At 39.6% G+C, this 24,009-nt stretch overlaps 1 protein-coding gene across 2 annotated transcripts in view; it reads right to left on the reverse strand.

Moving 5' to 3' along the window:
* Nucleotides 1-24,009, reverse strand: part of LOC105227343 (uncharacterized) — a 162,573-nt gene that overhangs the window by 65,419 nt on the left and 73,145 nt on the right. For both annotated transcript variants that reach the window (XM_011206620.4, XM_029550703.2), the window contains exon 3: nt 6,255-6,655. The gene's annotated coding sequence lies outside the window, so the exon portion shown is untranslated. The remainder of the gene's footprint in view (nt 1-6,254; nt 6,656-24,009) is intronic.

Here is a 24,009-nt window from a genome sequence, read left to right on the forward strand (position 1 = left end):
ATTAGGACAAGATGGAATGCCTTAAATACATGCAGGACAGGTTGTTGATCTCTTTACAGATTACAAACTACTGAGCATAAGTAAAGACGATACATGCAGAAAGTTCAGAGCTGAAAACATCTTATAGAAAACTGTGCAACAATATCTACAACTGGTCTTAAGTATATACAAGCTTCGCAGTTCAAAGAACTAAATGATATATCAAACTTAGATATCAAGTCGCGCTCCATCTGCCATTATTAACAAATGAGTCTATATCTGGCGTAACAGCCGGACAGTATTAGAAACCTTAAACTCTTAACCCAACCCCAGTCTAGATCCCTTAAAAACTGTCAAACTTTGAGTGAGTAAGTAGAAAGGAATTAGGAAACATATAACCAATATTAAAAAAAAACTTTTTTATCCTTGGAATAATCTTCCCCACGATGGCCTCCAAGGCTACATCGCTCACTAAGAATCTGCAGTTAAAACTTCAAGTAGATTCGAGCTTCGAGAAAAACGCATTTAAAGTTTTACGTTCTCAAGCTGTTTGGGCGGAACGATTTGACACTATATGCATACAGTAGAGAGAACAAGGATATTTGTATAAAATTCCCGAGTCCGAGTAGGATATATTGTATGTGTAACTCTGATAGGTCCACGTGCCAGTACCTCTACTCTTTAACAAGCTTGCGTTTCCCTGCAGGGTTGCAACACGCTGTCATGTGTATGCAGTTGAAAGGCATGCAAATCCGTTCGGCAAAAACAAAGCAAAAGCGAGTGCGCCATGTCCAGCTGTGTCCAAGCGCGCATAACTAAACACATTTCGCCCAGCGCAATAGAGGCATCCACCGAGCTACACAACAGTGGCGATAAATATTGAAGCAGTGTCAAGTGTAGCAGCGTTGCGATGAAGCAATGGCAGCGGGTGGGAGGAAATCATAGAAAGCGCAGACAAAGTGCAGCACATTTTTTAATAACGCCTTTTTTCAAACCAATTTCTCCAGCTCTTTGCTTTTTTTGACTCAATACTTTTTCAGTTTTTTTTTGCGATTTGCCTTTTGAATTTTTCTCCGCGCTGCTGTTTGGGAAACACGATAGAATGCGACAAATGCGAGAGACAAATATCGGGAAAAATAACAGTTACACGGATGAACAAACTGTGGAAACGGAAAAATTCCGCAACGCTCTTGACTGTAATGGCTGCATAGCGACTCTGGCGGCGATGGCGGTGGCGGTGGCAGTGGCAACGTGATGTAAAGTGGAAATGGAAATGTCAAGCGAAGTTTGGCGCACACAAAAAGCACGCTAGACATGCAATTTTTTCGGCAGTTTTCAAAGGCGCATAGAAACCGAAATGTGGCAAAATGTGAGAGAGAGCGTAGCAAATGAAAAAAAAGTGAGTGGAGAGTGCTATACAAATAGGAAGCAATGAAAATTGAAGAGCTGCAAACAATGCCAGCAAATTGCATAAAACATATAAATATTCTATAAAACAAAAGGCAAACAAATAAAATTTCATTTTATAGATTAAGAGAGTGATAACAAAACATAATTAAGTAAAAGACATTTTTATTGCTAGAAATAGTCATTTTTGGCCACTTTTGGATGATCACAATTCACCTAAACTAAAATAAAGCTTATATCCTGAACCTAATATGTTGTTATGGATGAAACTAACCAGTGTAAGGCCATTGAAACCATAAACCAAAAGACCGACATTTCCAGATACCATGGCGCTTTAAATTCTTCGCACTCAGCGACATCTCACGAGAAAATATAATAACACTAAAAGAAAACCACAGTTTTGAGGATCTCAAATAATAGGTTTTATCTTTATCTAAGTTTTCTTCTTACTGAATAGCAGCTAAGCAAGTTCCACTTAGAACGATCCCATAAAATCTTAAACCAATCATTTGGTAGAGCTACTCCAGCAAAAGAAAATGGAGTCATGTGTGAAAGTTCATGCAAGTGAGGAAAGTTCTCTAAACTCCATTCACTTGGAAGTGGGCAGAAACGTTTATTTTACATATGGCTCTAGCAGCTCACGACTTCCGGTCCTAGACCAACTATCCTCTGGGTAGCCGAAGAACATCCGTTTGAAGGCCAGCTAAAGTGAGAAGGCGAAACATCCCCTTCACAGGGTTGTGCGCTGAGTTTGGGAGCCGTCACGTAAAAATCCTCCCAATGAAAAATTACCAACAGCCCCGGGAGAGAAACCCCCCTTTTGATGACGACCAAAAGAAAATTACCATCGTGTTGTATTCACGGTAAATTTCAACCAACTTGGATTCATGGTTTTGTTTTGACTGCGTTGAAACGGGAATTTTTGAAAACTGTAAAAAAACCTATGAGTAACTGATCCAATATTGTGTTGATATTGAGCATCAGAAAGCTCTCGACGCAATAACTACCGCGCTTACTAATTTTTAACAAACGTAAGTCCGATTCACTCCCTTTAAACTAGCGCAGGTGTTTCTACATAGTTTCGTACTCGTCAACGAAACTGGTATCTACTGGAACACACCAAAGATTGAGAAACATTCGAATGAGTTGATTTCAACCGGTGAACCGAAAGGGGTGTAGACTCTTTTACAGAACGGAAAAGTGCAACATTTTGTGGCATTCACAAGGTGTGATCAATGTCTACATGAAGAAAGGCACTACTGTCCCAGATCTTTACTGAATTATTGCGCCGATTCGATGCCGAGTTGCAGAAAAAATAGTATATTGGAAAATACGGACCATCTTATAAAGATAACCAAGATAAAAAATTTGGTTAAACTTCGTAATAAAAGCAAAAGGTCCTGAAATGGTTTGCGTCTTTGGTTTTCAACTACGAGTTTAAAGCTTACTGAACAGAAATCAAAAGTATTGCTCATGAGCATTAAGAAAATGAAAGAAATTACGTCGTGCCGCATCGGGGTATGAAGATGTAGGTACCCAGGCACTGAGTTACTAGTTATAATACCGAATTCAGACCTTAAGTTTGAACCGCATTTGAAGCACAAATCCGTGAAAGCTAATAAAGTTCAAAACTGTTTGAATCTACTCACGGATAAGTGCCATAAAAGAACATCAGCAAAAGTAGAACTGGCAAATAGTAGAAAACTGTAGCAATTAAAAAATTAACTGCAAAATAAAGCAGTTATCAAACGACACATATATCAAAGGAATGCAAAAAACAAAAACACTCACCCAAACACTCAGCAATTGAGCGATTTTAAAAGCGAACGAGAAGCATAGCTCCGAATAAGTGCCCACACACAGCCATAGGTTGCAGCACAGCGAAACAAAAACAATTTGCAAGCATTTTTCTGCCACACGTCGAAATGGATACGCGTGGTACAGCAACCTGCATATAATATATTCATAACCCGACGAAAATAAAAATGCAAAATTAAAAAAAATAAAAATAACAAACAAAATGTTTATCTGACGCGCCTTTAGTTCGCATATATATACACATGTACATACATGTGTGACACTCGATGGCAAAACACAGTGGCAACAGTTTAGAGGGGGCAACGATTCAAAGAGAAATTTCTAGAAAAGCATTGCTCGAGGTTAATATAGCTGATTAATATTGGACAGAGCCAACGAAGCTATGAGCAGGAAGACTTTAGACTCCTGGAATTATTTCAGTTAACAGAAAAATTTGACAGAGTGGATGGCTAACTCTCTGAGAGCAGCGCTCTCTCTATCATACAAATTCAATGAAACCGATCTTTTTGACCAAGTTAAAAAAATTTAAAGAAAATTGTGTAATACCGTGATATATCCTCATGGAGGTTGTTACTTTTGTCAAGGAAATCTCAAGTTAACACTCCGAATTCGATGTTTCTAGTTGCTTTGTTGCCAAACTTTCGAGTATTATAGATTAAAATGAGAGAAAAGACCGTGTTGGGCTATCTATGACAAGTATTTATACATATTTTTCTCTATAACACTCCAAATATTAGATCAAAGTTTGGAAATATTTAAAGCTGTGGTTCTCAGACGTTCGGGTCTACATAACCAGATTCAGAACCTTGAGATGGCATAAACAGGAAAGATTAAGTAATCAATAGAGCAAGATGGTGCGAACCTCGCCACGATTACTATCAATTTCGTACCTTCTGGCTTTTTCATAAAAAACGCGCAAGCCTGTCAAAGTTAGATGTTTGTTTGGCGATAGTCTCCAAAGTCTCTGATATACAAATTCAGCTATACAACCCATACAATTCAATTGCTGCGAGCAAACTGTCATAAACCCCCCACTAAACTGCTTCATTGCCATGCGACCGCCGGCCACCGACAACTACTGGATAAACACCCACACAGAGGTGTAGCTACGCATGTAGTAAATGCGCCACAAACGTGCCACATAGCTGCCACCAAAAGTGGACATGAGTGGTGGTCGAGCACTCAATTTTAACTTTTGCCTGGCCTGAGCTTTTCTGCGCTTTTTTTTAGCACAATTTCTCACACATACACTCAACGGCAGGCATACTTTTTTCCTTTCACAATTACTCTTTTGAAAGTTATGAGTTTCTGTGACATATTTCAGCAATTTTTTGACAATTTTACCGTTATTGCAGTGGGCTTAAATGTGGCATTTACAGTTAAAAGCCGAGTGGATCTGCATGCAGCTCAATTTAATATGCACTATTGTTTTGTGAGCGTTTTGGAAATTCATATTTGAATTAAAGCTGTCGTTTGTTTCGAGCAATTTATAGTGGAAAAATAATAAAAATTGATTTAGGTTGATGATTTAATATTTAACTACAGAATGGAAGGAAAACTTTTGGACGAATAGTTATAGCTTATATGTGATGGGTAGCAAAATAAAAAATTACCTTTTGTAAGAAAATTAAACGAAATTAATGAACGTCTCAGCAGCCAAAAAAAATAAGTTCATGGGAGAAGCAGTTCAAGTTCAAGGTATAATTCAGGGTTCCAGGGTCGATTCTTTTCTATTAGCCCTGGAAGAAATTGTCATAATTAAAGCACTTTTTAGAGGGATTTGAGCCAGCTCAGCCTATTAAGGGTTATACATTTTCATGAAGATTTAATTCTGCTTTCAAAATCTAAAAATCAGTTGATTAAAATTCAAGGATGAAATTGTCAAATTTTGACTTTTTTGAGATCTCTGGACTGCTCGAACACCTTAATATAAAAAGCGAATATTTTTGCGAAGAATTAAGGTAATTTTATATTTCGAATTCTAAAAAAACAGAAATTCAAGCACAAACTTTGATTTGATTCATTATTACACGAGGAATGCAGCGCGACCTTAGGTCTATTGTGCCCTCTCCTAAATTACAAAGACTCACATAGCCCCAGCATATTGATAAAATCCAATATCCTACTGGGTGCTAGCGAAATGATATGATCTCTATTTGGAAACATAGATCCAAGGGCCTTAAACCTGCATCTACAGACTGCGGTACAGTCGAAGCAAAAACTTTAGTTAAAAATATCTTTGCTTCGAAGATTGAAGCTAAATCAATTGAAGCTTAAAGCTTTATTTTACGATTTAAGCTTTCCAAAGCTCCTTCGGTTGTTAAATTATTGCATAAACATGCTGTGAACTACAAAAATTCTATATATCTTGAATGAAAAGGGACCACCTTGCCTAAGTACAGAAGTTGCTTTCTTGACTTTCACTGGCTCTCCAATGTACACAAATGTACACATAATTACCTTAAAAGCAAAGGTAACTTGAAGCGCGTAACTAAAAAACATACACTTTTTGTTTATTAAAGAAAAAACGACGACTACTTAGCATTACTTAAAATACTTCCACATCAAAGAGCATACAACACAGAAGCCAGCAGCCGCAAGGATGTATAGATATGTACGTATATACTTTATATTACAGACAACCACAATGCCGACTCCCAGCAAACTAAACGAGATGTCAATGATTAAAAGTTTGCGCCCTCATCAGCACCACTGACCAGCCAAGAACTTTTAATAATGCAAAGTTATTTTTAATTTTTTTTTTGCGCTCCCGCTCTCCTAGTATATTTTTTCTCACTACTTTCATTCCTTAGCGTTTTTTACACAGTTCATTAAACTTAAAATATACGCATTTTTAGTTTTCTAAACGAGGCAAAAGTACCAGCTTGCTGATAGCGAGAGGGAGAGAGGTAGGGAAAGTGAGCGGTGGAAAGGTAGCGGCGGCGTGAGTTCGAGATACAAGCGCGTGTTTAGGTAGACCCAAGTAAGTGGTGGTGGCAAAAGTTAGAGTGTTGAATAAAGTGAAATTAAAAATCGTAAAAAATACTTACTTTACGAGCTTCGTACGCGCGTACCGAAGAGAAACGTCCTTGCAAAGGAGCAAGTTTTCGTTGCGCGGTAACTAAACACTTTTAGTAGAGTAGATAAAAGTGATAGTCGAAGTGGCAGTGCGCAAAAGTATGTGTGGTGTAGACTCAAGATGCATGTACCGTTGGTAGCTGAGGATGGTGGTGCTGGTGTTGGCGGCTGTAGCTGTAGCGCCGTGGACTGCTGGCGTAGCGCAAAAAATGTGGACTAATTTGGCGTGCGCAGCGATTGCATTCCTCGCATTCAGCGATTTTATTGCCAACTATTTGAAAATTAGTGCGTATTTTTCAGGTGAATGCATGATGATTGGTGTGCCCCGTTATATGTATGCCCGCCTGTGTGGCGAAGACCAACTTTTTGTTGACTGAAAAGAATGGCGAATCAAAAGAATTAGTTATTTAGCATTGTTTGTGCGCTAAGACGATTATTTGCTTTTTTATTTGTTTGTTTGTATGTTTTTACGAGAAGCGTGAATTTAGTTGTTTAATAAACACACGAAATTGACGCACTTGAACGCGGGTATATAAAATAATGAAATGGAAATAAAAGTTAATATTAAGTTGAAGAAGTCAGCATTTTCTTTTTTTCGGAATTCTTAGAATTCACTCGAAGTATCTTCTTTATTTGCGTTTAACTGCTGGCGATAAGGAAATTGATGAATTAAATATGTAGCAGGAAACGTAGTTTCATTTCTGAAAAAGTCGAGAATTAATTTACGTTATGAGTTCAAAAGTTGGGATCTAGATCGCCGATGTAAAGAACCGGTGAGGGAATGGCATCCATGGAAGTTAACAAGACAAAAGTCTTCAACCGCAAATTGTAAGTACGCGAGATAGCTGAGACAGTAGGAATATGAAAATACCATGAAGAAAAAACCGAAAGTTCTTCGAAGGACCGCAAAGATGATTTCCACCGTTTTCTGGAGTTCACTAGTTGTGATCTAGATCAGCTATGAGGGTGAAGAGGTGACGACCATGACAAAAGTCTTCAACGTGAGAAGAAGACTGTTTTAACGACCGAAAAAAAGATATTAAACGTTTTCTGGAGTTTACGAGTTGTGATCTATAACGCCTACGTAAAGAAGCGGACCGTTCGATCAAAACATCTAGAGCCGTTTAAGTGAAGCTGGATATAAGAGGAAGCTCAATGTATCGGTAATACATGAGCTAACACAAGTCGGCGCAAAAGGTGGTCAAGCTAAGATTGACGGTCGGAAAGATTTTGCTATGTACTTGAAGGGATTAGCAGATAATAATCAACTATGATCTGCTTTCCTACGCCCAAGCTCTTAATTCGAATCTGGACTGCCCACAATTGCACCGCCTGAAGGAAGTAATTCTTGAAAAGCGGCCAGCTTTGGCCAAATCCTTTACTCGAAACTGGGCTGTCCGCAATTGGACTATCTGAAAGAAGTAAGCGTTCAGAAGCAGCCAAATCCTTAATCCGAATCTTAAGCTGTACACAACCGTGACCGTGTGAAGAAAGAAATCGTTCAGACGCAGTCAGCTTTGACCAATACTAGAGGATTTGTGTTGGATCATAACCAGCCAAGCCACATATCGTTAGTCACTCCCCAGTAGTGCCGGGAGCTTGGTTAAGAGTATCCATCTTACAGTTTATTTCTATTTACTAACAAGTTCTTTCAGATTGTACATATTTTCTATATTAAAAAGTATCACTTCAAAAATTCAGTCTTACCCGCAGCGCAGGTCAGCGACAGAAAATACGCCAGAACTCAATTTTTAATTTATCAAAAACCCCGCACTACTCAAAAATTACACTTTTTATCAACACATAATCCGAGCTTGCCGGCATATCGCACCCTCCACACGCCCCGAATATGCGCAAATTTTAATTAAAAACGCATATTTTGCTGTTAATCCCACAAACTACCAAATAATGCGCTAGAAATCAACACAGCACGAGCCAGAGCACTAGCTCAGCAACACACACACGCGCGCACACGGAGGAGCATATCATCACTAATGGCAAAGCGACGCAGGAGAGCCGGGTGCAAACGACAACTATCAAAGCAGTGCACTACGCATTTTCCACCTTGTCAAGCGGATTTGAAACGTCTGAAATACAGAGCACACAGCACATACCATAAACTAAAAGTAAAGCAACAACAAATACAACAATACACAGTCGTTGTAGTAGTGACAATAAAATTGAGCCTCTATGCCAACACCACAACAGAGCCACCACCATCAACATCAACATTAACAACAACAACAACAACCACAGTAACGGCAACAGCAGCAACAACCACAACATCAGCCGTACATAAACACTTTGCCATAACAGACACCACCACCATCGCCGCCACTTAACTCCAGCGCTGCATTGCGAGTATGTGCACCACATATGTATGTAGTCATACTAGTAGACAACAGAGGTAGCGGCAACAACAACAACAACAACAAAATCTAAAACGAATTTTCAATGGGATTTTCATAGAGACACAGCACTCAGAGTGAATTGCTGCGTCTGAAGGTTTTCGATATGCCCGCTGCAGCGAGTGCGGCGTGTCGAGCGACACACGAAAAAGCAACCCTCAAAAATTGCCAAACAATCATGTCCATATCTCGGTGTGTGTGTCCCATGCATGAAGCCTCGAAAAGGACACGGCAGGATAATGAGCGAATATGCACGCAGCAGCAGTGGAGGAGGCGACGCAAAAAGCGGGTTACAGGCTGACACGAAGTGCGACAGGAAGGCGAACAAGCGGCGACCGACGCTTAAGCGACCAGGCGACCGGGGCATTGACATTGCAGCGACAACACAGCGTGCGTGTATGTGTAAGTGGCAAGTCAAGGGATGAAGGTCGACAAGGGACGATGAAATGTAGGAACAAAGTGCTCACTGTTGATATATAGCTATATGTTGTCCGCCACGGGCCTTAGCGTGCCGCCTGATAGTCACAGTAAGTGCGACATGCACACGATTGCGGAAGAATACCCCAACGTCTAGTAAAAGTGCCGTAACTGTAGATGCGCACACATATTTACATATTCACCTATGCAAAAAAGAAGCACACAAATACTGCAATGGATCGGGGCCGTGTATGCCACATATTCGTGTCAGACTGCAATTTCATCGGATGAACAGGCGACTGTCGATGTGAGATAAGGGGCGGTTGGTAGGAGGGCGGCGCACACAACATACTACTTAATCGATCTGAGACGTAACTGAAGCGCAGCAAATGCATTAGACCAAATTCAATTGTTGTCGTTGATGGAAGGTGAAGAACTTCAACTTCGGCTTCGGCAAATGGACATATGGAAAATTCTCAAATGACAAGCATTTAGGTGGCTTGGCAAGCGTTGGACGGTGCTTTTGAGTGAGTGAGTTGTTAAGCATTTGAAACAGTGGGTGATAAGTATTTCTCTGAAGCTTGAAGTTGGAATGGCTTGTTTCCCATAACAGCAGCCATTGTGGAACCCCGCACAACAAGTACAAAAGATGCGGAATAGAAATGAAAGAAAGTTAATAAAATCCTTATATTAGTCTTGCTATGGGTGAGAAATTTCAGTTTGCTGTCAAATCCAAAAAGACTTGGTAATAACTGGTTCCTTATCAGAGGGAAAAAGAGATCTTATGTTTTGATTTCCCCTATAGAAAAACCAAAAGATCCAGAATTTACTATATCCATAAATTACTACAAGGTTGGTTTCGTAAAATGAAGTTGTAGGCCGCTGATATCCAAAACTGAACTATCCAAAACATATCGTTCACATGAGTAAGGTAAACCTAAGTTCAAAACCATGTTTAGTTTTGTCTCAAACCTAATTCCAGGTTGAATGAAATTACGGTTTTGCCACAATAAGGACAGGTTTCACTTCTTAGCTAGGTAGCAATAAATTAAGACGGCAAAAGAATCCAGATTCCCGCAGAATTTTCAATCAATCTAAAAAAAAAGACCTTTATGAGGACTTCTATGCCTTCACAGAACGAAACATTTTTGATCCCTGAAACTAATGTACACATTTCTATGTACATGGTATTTAGTGTGACTGCTGTAGATCTCTATCTAGAACATAGATTAAATACATATTCATGATTTGTTTCATGGATCTGAAGTGACATTTCCAAAGCCCACCTCGAATCAATGGAGCTAATACGGGAAAATAGATGGTAGATACAGGAAATGTTTCAGTAATGGATAAAAAATGAAAATAAATGATGATAAGACGACGTTTACTTCAGACTCAGCAGAAATATCATTCAGAAGGTTCTAAAGCTATCTCGCTCAACAATGTCTAAATATTTTTTTCCGAAAAAAGTTTCGACCGAGCGAGTCTCCAACTAAGTATTAATTGCCATTAGCATCAACAATCCTATCCACAATCGATTTTCGCCAACAACCGCACACTGTGTGCACCCCTCAAGCGCTCGGGTGGGGAAAAACGAAAATCTAACAATTGTTAATCTGGACATGTGTTTGGAAAAAGTGTTATTTGTGTTTGTATACATGCTCATATGGACACTGATTGCCATCGTATATGTAGTTGTAGTTGTTGTTTTTGTTGTTTGATTGTGTGCGGTAGACGTCAATTGCCGTTGTCGTGGCTGTGGTAGGCCGGTGCATGTTGCACTGTTTTTCCGGCGTGTTGCATGTTTGATGTGCTGTTGTGGCTATTTGACGACTTTACATTTTACCTATGTTATTGTTCATTGCAGCTGTTATTGCTGTTGTTGTTGCTGCACTAAACTCATTTTCATTGCTGCGGCTGCCGTTTGTTGTATGTCCGTGCTGATGCTGTTGCTGACACCGCCAACGTCGCCGCCGCCGCAACTGCAACCTAATAGGTGTTTGATATTTGCCTTGCCTATTTACAGGGTGTTTTCGAACGATCGATAATCGCAGGCCACAAAGCATGAGGTACGCATACGCTGCAGGTACAGTGGGTGGGTCTCACATAAAAATGGTTTTAAGAGATCAGAAAGTTTCTGGGTTTATGGGCTTTTAGGAAGAAATGCTTCAGAGCTGAACAGAAAAAGACATTCTAGTCCAATTGGAGTTTAGGGGGTTTTCCAATTAATTCCCGATTGTCACTTTTTCTTTCAATTATAGTTGAGATTTAGCTTTCTTGAAGACCTCTTCGTAATGGCCATCGAGAATAAGAATAAGATCCATATAGAACTCGCGTAAATTCAAAATAGCTTCCTGCCTTTTCCTGTTAATACAAAATTGGACTAAGTTGGACACATAGTCGAAAAAGTCAAAAGAATTAATTTATTTCCATTTGTTTTTTGACACCGTGCACCACCGACCCCATGTTAACTCGTACCAACAGTCAATCGCACGCACGCAAATCGACCATTGGATTTACCGAATGACAATCGCATGTTGCATGTTGCATGTGTCGTAACTATGTTTCACTGCCGCATTGTAATGGGTGATTATCTAATTTTCAAATGCTTCTCCAATAAGCATTACAACAGGGATTTACTATTATGCGCCCAACTGACGCCACACCCGCGATTTCGACTGCAATTGTTAACGCACGAACACGAAAAACTGGAAACACTTCAACGCGCACAAATTTTGTTTAGGAGTTAGATTTCACGAAATCATTTGGGAGTGAGTCGCACGGGACTTAGCCCTGCTAGTAAATATGAAGCCGTTAAAAGCATATATAGCAAGAGACGAAAAAAATTCGGTCAATGTCTAACAGTTGGTCATGCTCCAAGGAGATCTCACTTTTCTGAAAAGTATTAAACCATGGTTCTAATTCTATGGCTCTATCAAGCGAATTGTGTGAAAGATTAAAGCACACCGTCAACAAGCTGAGTGGACCTTATCAGAGTGGCTTTAGGACTGGAAAATCAACAACTGACCAGATATTCACCATGCGCCAAATCTTTGAAAAGACCAGTGAAAAGAGGATCGACACACACCACCTATTCGTCAAAATCTTGCTTTTGACAGAACGAAAAGAAGCTGCCTTTTTGCCGCGACGTCTAAATTTGGTATCCCCGCAAAACTAATACGGCTGTGTAAACTGACGAAAACAGTTCTGAGAGTATTAGACGTTGTACTTGCCAGGGGAAGCAGATGAAGAGGAAGATCTTCACGCCGTTGAAAGACCAGGTGGAGAAGAACCTAGCTACACTTGAAATCTAAAATTGGCGCCAAACAGCGAAAGAAATAACGGCTGGCGCGCTGTTGCAAACTCGGCTATAACCACTTTTTGACACAACGACATAGTTCAGGGAAATAAGTGACTGCGGCTACGCCCGAATGGACAAAAATACTCCAGCTCTGAGAGTATTCGACGCAGTACCCACCGGGAGGAGCAGATGAACAGGGAGACCTCCAATCCGTTGGAAAGGCCAGGTGGAGAAGGACCTGGCTATACTACGAATCTCAAATTGGCGCCATACAGCGGAAGAACCGCGTTTGAGGAATTGTACCGAGTTGATAGTACTTGGTCGGATCAAAAAAGAGCACCATTCCGATTAAGTACCCGACTGTCGTGGGAACCAAGTTCCCTTAGTACCCACCAAGTTCGCCAGCATTTTCCTGCAGGGTCCTTCCGTGCACATATGCGATATTTCGCAGATCCAGCCACTCGTTCAGTCAGTCAGCCATTCAGTCATTTTATGTGTTTGCTTGCCCATTATTAAGTATCACCGGCTAATGTGGTGTACATGTTTAACTAATGACCCATGTCACGAAACCGTTGTCTATTCAGCCTCTTGTTCCATGCATAACCAAAGCTCACTTGCTGCGTTCGTGCATACGGTTGGGTTATTCGTTATTTGTTGGCTCAAAATTGCATTGCCGTAAACATTGAACAATGTTGCCACTGTATATGGCTCTATGTATGTATGTGTGTGGAGTCGGTGTTGTTTTTGAGCATTCGCTAAAATTAACAATGTCAGCGTGCTCGTGCGCTCATTCGCTTATACGTTCGCTCATAATAATGACCCGCAGCGGAAGTGGCCATGCAAGCAATATCAACCAGTCAGGGTCATAAATGTTGCATCGAAAAATTAGCTCAACTGCTGGGTAAGGCTCATAAAACCCAGTATTTACTATGCCCTATTCACACATACTACACATATGTGTTTGTGTGTGTGACTGTGTGCGAAATCGCAGCAGGCGCTCGACGAACGGCCGGACCGCCGTCATTTGAGTTTGTATGCGTTCGGGCAGCTGCGCAAATTACAAATTGAAAATGCCATTCGTATCGGGTTTTTGGTGGAAATCATTGCTTCAGGCGGCGCACGTAATCAATGCGAGCAATGAAAAGGCGGAAAAATGTTGCCAACTACGCTGACCCTATTTTGTAAGCAAGCGCCGTCAAGCAATCCAACTGCGGCCGACAATGCTCCGGTGCAGACAGGCTGACAGTAATGCAATAATGCAGCTCATCTGTTATAAAAATTGCATTTTGTTGTGCTCACAACTCAAAATGGCACATTAACGAGCATTACGAAATCGTTCGCACACAACTGCGGGGCAATTTCAATTGTGCGCGCGCGTGTACCTATGCGCATGTGTACGTACCCCTGTGTATAGATGTGAACGGCGCGTTGCTTACAATGAATTTTATGCGAATGACATTAGTGGATAATAAACACATTTGCAAGTTTAGCGTGTGTGCAGCATTTGGCAAATTGAAATAATGCCAGCTATAATTATTATAGCCGTTGGCTATTGGTAAATTTTGACTAAATTTCCCAAAAATTCTGTTTGTTCGATAATCAAATTGAATCATCGAATTTCACGTTCTTTTGACAACTAATTTTTTTAATTGCTGTAATTAGCAAATTTTTGATATATTTTTATAGATAATAAATTTTTATCGATAATCAATTTTATCGATGTATACATTTTTTAACGATTATTAATTCTGAGTACTTTCATCGATACTCGATTTTATCCATAGTAATTTTTTATCGATACATACTTTTTTTATCGATTATAAATTTTGTAAATTTTTATCGATATTATAAATTTTTTATCGATTCTGAATTCTGGAAATAAATTTGAATTTTTGTTTGTTTTCTTTTTGCTGAAGACAATGCAATGGTTTATCTGGGCACAGATAGCATCTGTCTAACTATTTTCTATAAAACCCACCTTTGTAAGATAGACTCTGATTTAGTAGCGTCAAATGGTTGAAATCTATAAGTAAATCCCCAAAAAAATTAAGACAATCATCTCACAACGAATTACGTTAGAGTATGTCCTAAGAAGCAGGAAGCAGTAGAGGTGGTGGCCACCATAAAGCGGCATATACCCAATATATGTCCAGGCTACAAAGAAAAGAAATCCCTGGAAATCAAATAGTTAATGAACTTGCCAAAAATGCCATCCGTGTGGGTAAAAAACCTGTACCAGATATACGGAAGTCACTAAAAACAAAGATCGTTATGGCTAATAGATACCCAATTATTGGGTATTTGATAGGCCGTGTAATGCATTGCAGCCTGCTTTATCTTATTTTGCATGTCTCCTTGAATTTGAGACACTTCCAAGAAAGAGCAATATTGTCTTAATTACAAATAGCAATAACCAATGCGCACTCAAATACACCCGCACAGCATAAACAGAAATCAACAAATTGCTGAATATTTAATTAGAAATAGCCTAATGAAGTTGAGTCGGTGTCCTGCTCCTCACCAATGCTCCGACGAACAGCTCACTTTACTAATTGGTTTATTTTGTACGCGCTCTCACAGCGAATATTTAATGATTTATTTACACAAGCAACGGCGCTTCATTTATATCACTTTTAAATTACATTTACTTACAGTTTAAGGCACAAGAAAATGGCAGAAAACAAATAAAAACAACAACACGAACACTATCTACTACATTTCGAAAGTTGCCTATAAGCATTAAAAAATCATTACGTAGAAAAAAACGGTGGAAAAAATGCCTGAAATGCAAAACTTTGTCCGCCCTGTTAATGCTGCTCATTATTGGCATTTCTGTCATTTCCGGTGCATCTTAGTTCGTGCGTCAGTGCTGCCAAGTACGCTTTCATGCCTTGCCTACCCAGACTGCTTGCAGTCGGCACGAACGGCCAGTGCGAATGCAACGACTACACACATTTATAGATCCGCCTGCCAACATGCATGTGTGTGTTGGTATGAGTATAGATATATATATAGTTATATATATTGGTGTGTCGGTAGTCGCCTCCAACGCAGTTCATTATCTGTGCTCGATAACTTGGAATGACTTAAAATAAGTGACTTTTATTACTGTCAATGCATTGGCATTGCAAATGGATTTTTGTATGGCCTTTCAAGCCCACTAAAGTGTTTATAGACACTTTTCTTGTCGGCGTCCCACGAACGACACGCAGTGAAGTTGTTACTCATTTTCGTAGCGTTGCTTAAGTGTGAAGATGGTTGGCGTGAGCGAAATGCAATGTAATATGAGTAAACACCCGCTTGGAATTAAAATGCAATAAAGAATGTAAGCAAAAATATACCTATAACCTGATCACGGAGGGTTTCTTATATTGGCCTAGCGGAAAGATAGAGATTGAAGCCGATATCTTCCTAGAACACATAAAGCAGTAAGCAACTCAAACTTACTTCCAACATTGAAATATCTCAAAAATTTTTAGAGAATATGATGGAGTGGTAACCCAGTTTTCTGGAGTGAAGAAGGAAGGACCGCTTTCACAAAATGACGTTGGATAATGATTTTACTCAGAAAACCCTACCAGAGGTCAAAAACCCTTCAATGTTATTCGACCCTGCTGATTGGAGAGCTTTTTTATATTGGCCTAGCAGAAAGATAGGGCTATATGATCTTCCGGTTTTAGGCTCATCTCTACCTCTGGAAGGACGTTCTCTATCTAAGGATCGATTTTGAGGGATTTGAGGTGTTTACAGTAATTTAACGCACAATGAAGTTCGGTATATTGTGGAAAATAGCACTGTAGATATGAGATTTTTCAACTGCAGGTCTCAGCATATCATTGTAGATATGAAATTGTTTGTTTGCTGATCTCAGGATCCCTATTTTATCAACACAACAAAAACTTTTCTCTCGGCGCTACGTTCAACTATAGTTTTCTTAAAATTATCTCAGATCAAAACCTAGTCTGGATCAAAACCGCGTCTAAAAGCTCTCATACGAAAGCAAACACATTGAACCTCTCACTTTGTATCTTCCCTTTTTGTCTAAAAAAGTACCTCAGAGGCTCTCTTCTCTCTTCCAATTGTTAGACATCAATTTTTTTCAGGTCTTCAATACAGAAATACAATCTATAACTTTTTCCTACAGGGCACTGATACAGGTATATTCATATATAGTTGCGTTTACAGCAATCTTTTCCATTTTTTATGTGGAAAAAAAGCGGAGAACTCATCATCCGCATTATTTTTGTATATGCATGTACTGCTTGCCATTGTAGTAGTTGTAATTGTCGTTGTTGTTGATATATGGACAGTGGCGGCATGAAGTGCGATGCACTTAACTTTTATTAACACTTTCGTGTGGAATTAGTTTCATTGTGCAGCATTGTAGCCCCTGATGGCAGAGAAAAAATACGGAACAATATGAAACCCCTGAGAAAAGTAGAGCAAAAAAAAATACAAAAATGTCAAGGAAATAAAACTAAAGATAACTGTGGAAAAAGGTAATGGGCAAAAAAGAATTAAAATAAGCGATAATAAAATTGAGAGAAATTGCAGACTAAAGTGCTGGCAAAGCGTGACCTGGTTGCGGAGCGGAGTAGATGAAGACAAGGGTTGGTGTATGTATTATTTAAAGTGTACGTAAGATGGATATGGATGGGTAAAAATTACAAGCGAAGCCTAGAGTTATTCAAATGAATTCAAAAGGTTACTTCTCTGGAAAACTCTCAGGCCTGAAAACCCAATTTCGGATCACACTTGTCGGTAGGGAACTGAGTAGACAATTGAAAAATTTTTTCCCTGCGCAAAAGGCTCTTATTGAAGTGTATTAGGTCCTTCCTTATATAAACTGCAGACGTGTACAGAACGAAAATATTCGTTTAGGAACTCTTGAGGTGCTTGGGAGAGAGCGATATATGAGACTTCAAGCATTGCGAATATCGAAAGGGAGGAATGAATAAGCTCTATAAGGCCGACAGGTAGCGCTGAACCTCTGTGAACATTAGTCATGAATACCGAAAAACTGATAAAAATGGATCACCAGACTATTATAGATAGACGAGACCTTTTGAACTCTGAGGTAAGCATAAAATCATATTAATAAGTAGAGGAAAACTGAAAATAATCTGACCAATTTTTAAATGCAATATCTCAAAATGATCTCTCCATATCTTTATACAAGCTTGTTCTCATGAACACTTACTCACACAGTTTGTCAACTAAGCTTTTGGTATTACTACAGAAATTTCGAACTGCAATTGGCTAAGCCATAAACATAACTTATCGGATTGACAACGAACTCGAAGGCTTTCGACTCAATAAAATCGCGACTTTTTATTGCAAAAAATATGAGCTCACTTCCGCGAACCACCAAAGAGGTATAAAAATGTTACTTAAAGGTGACCAAAGGTGCCAGAAAAAATCAGGAAAAAATAGAAATGAAACAAAAATTTAATAGCGAAATACTAAAAGAATACCAACCGCCAAATAGAGAGCGTGTAAAGCGCACGCTCTCCATTCAACGGGTGATGTGGTTGTGCGGCCATAATGGCTTTGCGGTTGCAACGTCATGTGCACTAAGCTTCTTTTATTGTTGTTGGTTTTCGCGGCGAAAGCGCTTAGTTGTGCCATCGCATTAAATACACACGGCGCGCTTTATATCTTGACCACATATTTTTACTTCCCTACCGTACAGATATGCATATACCGTTACGTTCAAACAGTTGTGAGAATACCTTTTGTCACATGCACTTGCAAGCTCTACTCGTGCAGACATTCCGACAGACTGGCAGCTGTTTCATGCTGAGCGCTCGCGCTTTGTCTCGTCTGCGGTTGGTTGTCTTCTTTTGACTGTGTTCTCTGCATTTCAGCAGAGGAGGATGTACGTACGTATATGGCAGACAGCATCCCACGTTTACAGAAGTCCCTAGATATCTTTTATTTCTATATAACTATGTAGGTGAGTATGTCGCGCTCCAACAACTATGCTATGTGTGGCCACAATCGTAGCCATTGCATTTTATTTTTCACACCACTGCCTGCTGGATGCTTTGGAACTATTTTAGCGAGTTTCCTTTTAACGCTACGCTCACAAATGCAACGCCGCTAATATACTGAGTATTTGTATAAATGTTTGCCGTATCTAAGGCAGCCGAAAACGGGATTTCATTTTTTGGAAAAGCTAACTACGGGATTGCGGGCTTCAAAATTTTATGAAATACTTGAGAAAAACTCGAGTTTTAACGCAATAATATCAAACAAACTAAATTTCGTGATTCCGAAAATGTTAAAAAATCTCTAAATGACAAAACCTCCAAAATTTCAGTCCCGAAATCCTAAAAATAGTAAAGACTGAAAGCATACATACGTTTTGGTCTCAATGAACTTAATTTCAGGACACGAATAATTATAATCCCGAAATTATAAAATCCCGAAATAACAAAATCCCGAAACTTAGGTCCCGAAATCTTAAAAACAATACCTGATGGCAATAAAATACCTCAACACTTGGTTGAAATAAAGTCAATTTCGGGATACCGAATATTATAATCCCGAGATGAGAAAATCCCGAAATAACAAAATTCCGAAACTACTACGGCAATGCATACATATACTAAACCACATTGCTCGTTGTCTTTTATCTGCCCGCCAGTCCACCTGCGCACCATTATCTTGTGGCCACTCACACTGGGTGGCACAACAAATTGCTAGCTGCGCATTTTTGCATTGTGTGGCAAATTACATGCACGAAGTTGCATGTGTCGCGTTCGCCAAGTTGTACAACTAATTTTTTTTCTTGCAGCAGCGACAGTCAGCGGCAGTCGGTACAACAGGTGGTATGAGTGTGAAAATAAGTAATGAATGTAGCGCATTCATACCACATATTCGGCTAGCGTAGCGGCTGTGGCAGCAACAAGCAATACGAATGCGGAAAACGGTAAAAAGTGACTTGTTCTATTCTGCCTTGTCGTACAGAAAAAGTTTTGCAAATTAGTGGATTCAACAAATTTTGATTTACTATTCCACGAAGTACTCTTATACAAGGCGTTTACGCACACACACACACACATGTCTAACTGTTTACTATGAGAAATGTTACAATGCTTGGCAGCTGCTCACAACAGTATGTTAGTTAGTTAGTTAGTTAGCTAACTACAAAAGCATTTAATTGAGTGTTCGTGTGTGTGAGTGCGTGTGTTTGTGATTGTGTCTTACGAGTCATTTCGTGGCATTTGTACTGCATAATTTCGCGTGCGCATTGTGTGGTGTTGCCTGCTTTTTACAAAACTAAATGAGTTGGAATGTAATTATTGTTCATTGTTTGGGGAGTATTATACTATATGTATTTGTTGTAATGCTTTTAGCATTACAATTTAATGGCACATACAGACAATAGGGCGCGAAGGCAAAAGCGTTAATAGATACATATACATATATACTTATATAACAACACAGTTACGTATAGCAGGAAGAAACCCACGACTCATATTGTGTGTGTTTGAAAGTGAAAATAACTAAGTGTTGCCCCTTTTTGTGGCATGCTGCAGGCAAATTAAATTGGAAAAAGCGCTAACTGAAAAATGTAATGACAGAGAAAGTAATTATTCCGCATTACTTGTGTAATGGCTGTTAAATTTTAATGATTATTTTTACAGTCTAACTTCCTCCTCCTTTCCTTCCGCAGAGTTGGAGTGGCTTGTATACACCAAATGCTCTTATTGGCATTTCCTTAAAAGTTTTCAGGGTCCTGTATAGACGATCAATTCTCTTAAAGATTCTAACGAGCGAATTCTCAGTGAAACTGATACCTCCAATCCATGAACTTGTAGCAGATCATCCCTGAATTTACTACCAGAGACAGACTTTTCATAGCAGTAGTTGATAGCCATAAAAATATAGAAGTTGACCCAATTAGTATAAATATCTCCTGGAAATGAGGTGCCTTTCTATTTCTCGCTCTAACTATCCCAGTGAATTCTTGTCTCATTAGTCTCACTGTTTAAGTCGACTCCTGACGTCTTATGAGTTTTAAGGACAGTCTTTTTCTAGGGGTCGTAACTCAATATGTGCTTCGCCATTCAGCGCTTTATTCAGCTATTATTCGACTAAGCTGAAAAATTTCTGAGACCCAAAAGATGAAAACTTTATTCAACTGTTATTTCCTAAAGCTGAATAATTGGTGAAAACTAAAACAATTAAAGTCATAGAAATGAAGTTCGAGCTTTGCAAAATTCTTTGGCAGAGCATTGACCGTATATTTGAAGCTGTAAAAGTAATGTGCAAATGGTACATCGAAAGTGCATACAATTCCTATTGGCACTCGATAGAAAAACTGTAGGAACATAACCGGAATACTAACTGGGCACTACCTGGTGGCGGCACCCGCAGAATGGGGCTGACAGATCAAGAAGACTGCAGGAAGTGTGTGGAGCCGGTCAACATCTCTTGTGAACTTGTCCCGCAGAATCTGTTAAAATTCGCGTCAAGCGCCGGCATCTTAAAGGATGACTACTGCTTTTGGACCTAGGTATTGAACTCTATCTGGTATCGCAAAGGACTGAAACAGGTCTATGTGTGGTTTATTGGCCTACCAGTTAAACCTTACCTAACCTAACCTAAAGACTTCATCTCTAACCCTTTTACACAAAATTTTGGTTGAAGATATTGACAGTACATGCCCTTAAACCTACTTAGTTTAACTTCAAAACTGACACCTTTTATTACATAAACCATAACGCCAACAAAAAGCTCAACACTTCGCATTAAAGCACATTTCATTTTTGTAATAAAATACCATTAACCAAGTTATGTATGCACCTATGTGTGAGTACCGTAAGCAAAAAATTTCAAAGAAGTAGAATTGAGGAAAAAACACCGTAATTCCACCATCATTTATTCATATTACCAACATGTAGTTAGACGCCCTGCGCTACCTGGCATAAGCTTAGCCGTTAAAGAGAATAAGATAAACGCTCGAAAACAGCAGAAACAACAAAAAAACATGTACGAAAGCTGGAACCCTAAAACATACCAAAGGGCGACTTTTTAGCATGCAAATATAATCCCTTCTAATCTCGCAAAACAAAATTTACACCTACAAAGTGAAGTTGAGACGACTTTAAACGACTTCACTGGAGCTGAGACGGGTTCAGTCGGATCAAATAAGTACGAGCGTGAGCACACAGGCCATTGTATGTGTTTGTGTGTTTCGGTATAAGTATGTATGTATGTTTTTCCGTAGAAGTATGTATGTGTGCGTGTCATCACATATGTATGTGGAAGTAGTGGCGCTTGGGTGCATATGTTGCTGGCGCTTATGCGAAGAAGAAATGCAGTGACAAGAGGAGGGAAATATGGCTGAAGAGTAATATATGCGTGTGTACGAGTATGTGTGGTTAAAACCAAAGGCAGACAGCAAGGTAGACAGTGCAAATGTAAAAATGTAAAAAACCGTGCATTAATGTCGGGGGGAGTTTACTAAATGTGTGGGTGTGTGGTAATATATGCAGAGTAGTACATAAATATGTATGTGTGTATGTTAATTTTTATGTATGTATGCATGTAAGCGTGTGTTCGCAATTGGTTGTGACGGTGGTTGGCTTTAGGCACGCGAGGGACGTATTTTAATAGACTGGAGTACAACAGCAATTACGAGTAAATTATTATGCCACAAGCACACACAGACACACATACACATATGCTCACACACACGCCCACATATGCAAGCGCATGCAAAATAACATGATTGCGAGGAAATGTGAAACGAAACGTGAACATATGCAATGGAAGTCAACGGCGCGCCAAGGCAGCGAGTCTCACTGGTGAGCGCGCCAAGCAGCGCAGTCAATGTGCAACGGTAAAATACAAACAACAACAAAAGCAGAGCAGCGAGGAAAGCGCAAAATGAAGAACGGTAAGCGCAGCGAACGAGCGTGAAAGCGCAAAGCGGTGGCGCGCAGGTTGCCAGGCAGCTAGACCGAGCAGGCGTGGCGGAGGTTGTGCAAGCTAGCGGCAAAAGTTCAAATTTATGTAGTGCAGCAAAAGTGGCAGCCACGAAAATGAGGTGAAATAAGCGACAAGCATCACACCCACACACACACAAATACAAATGTTAGCATGTGGAGGTAGCGGCGACAGCGGCTTGTGTGGCAGCAAAGGTAAAAGCGCCAAAGTCACAGTCACAGAAGGAAGTTAGTCGTTGTAACGGTGAAGACATGCAACGACTGTCGCTAAGAATTATCGCGCATATCAACAAATAAGTAAATACGTGCATATATTAAACAAACACACACACAGACACAGCTGTACGAGCATATTTCGGCGCATTTGCGTGGTTCACCGGCGTCACCTTAGCAGCCAGCGGCACTTTTTTGCCCAAAAACTTATGAAGCAACTTGTGTGTTGCGCGCTTATATATACATATATACACTCACATAAATATATATATACTCACATATATATATCTGCATATCTGTATGTGTGCGCGTTGTTATTAAAATGAAGTCAACAATTTATGGCCATAGATGCAGACGAAGATTGAATATAAGCGCCGTTGGGGAGTGAGCGCATTCGTGTGTTGTGGCATAAATTTTACTTTAGGCACACAGGCGCAGCAGCGACACACACACACATAAACGCAAATAAACAAACATACACATATAATATGCGCCATAGACATTATTGCCAGGCCGAAAGTTTCCTGCTTCAATTGACGGAGTTTGTGCTCCAACCTAAATTATTAAGTGCCACATGGGTTGCACAGGAATGACTGTTTGCCTCACCGCTGCGCGCGCCCCGTGTGCTGCACGTGCAGAGATGTTGAGGCGAGCGCCTAAGTTGAGCTGCGCTTTGGCGCATGCATTTTGCAATAATCCACAGCATGCTGCAGCAAATGCAGCAAAAAAGTGGAGAGGAGCGTAGTTGTGGCATAAAACTTAAACTTGCTTTTGCGGCTTAAACCAATTTATTAAGTTTTGCATACAGCCAACGGAGCGAGTTTTCGCTTGCCACCAAATTAACTTATTGCCTGTGTCCTTTGGCATTTGAACTTGGGTATTTTAAAATTGAAAAAGTGTGCTTGAAAGAAAACTTAAAATAAATTTACAAGCATTTTGAAAGTTGCATTTCTCGGAGCGTGCGTATTTTATTGGTTTTGCTTTTCTTAATATTTATGGCGCAAACTCATGAGGCACAAGAGACCAAGGCCTTCTTTTGAAGGAAGTTTGCTGACGCTGCAACGGCCAACAAACGGCTAGTTAGCTTAAAAGCTCGGCAGCAATTAATAGAGTGCTTTTTGTACAACACAAGGGCATATACGATTGCTTATGTTTTCGAAACTAAAAAACTTGATAGCTCCTTTAGTAACATGCTACTAAAGGACAACTAAATTTAATTATTCCAAAATAAAAAAAATTTCGACTAGAAAAAATCCTGAAATTATAAAATCCCGATATGCCAAAATCCCGAAATTTGAATCCCGAAATCCTAAAGCTAAGATCAGATGGCATACCTAAAGACTTAGTTAAAATAAAATTAATTTCAGGACACCAAACATAAAAATCCCGAAAATTTAAGAATCCCGAAAATTTAAAAATAAAACCTGTT

This window comes from Bactrocera dorsalis, chromosome 5 (assembly GCF_023373825.1).
Source record: "Bactrocera dorsalis isolate Fly_Bdor chromosome 5, ASM2337382v1, whole genome shotgun sequence".
Classification (NCBI taxonomy): Eukaryota; Metazoa; Arthropoda; class Insecta; order Diptera; family Tephritidae; genus Bactrocera; species Bactrocera dorsalis.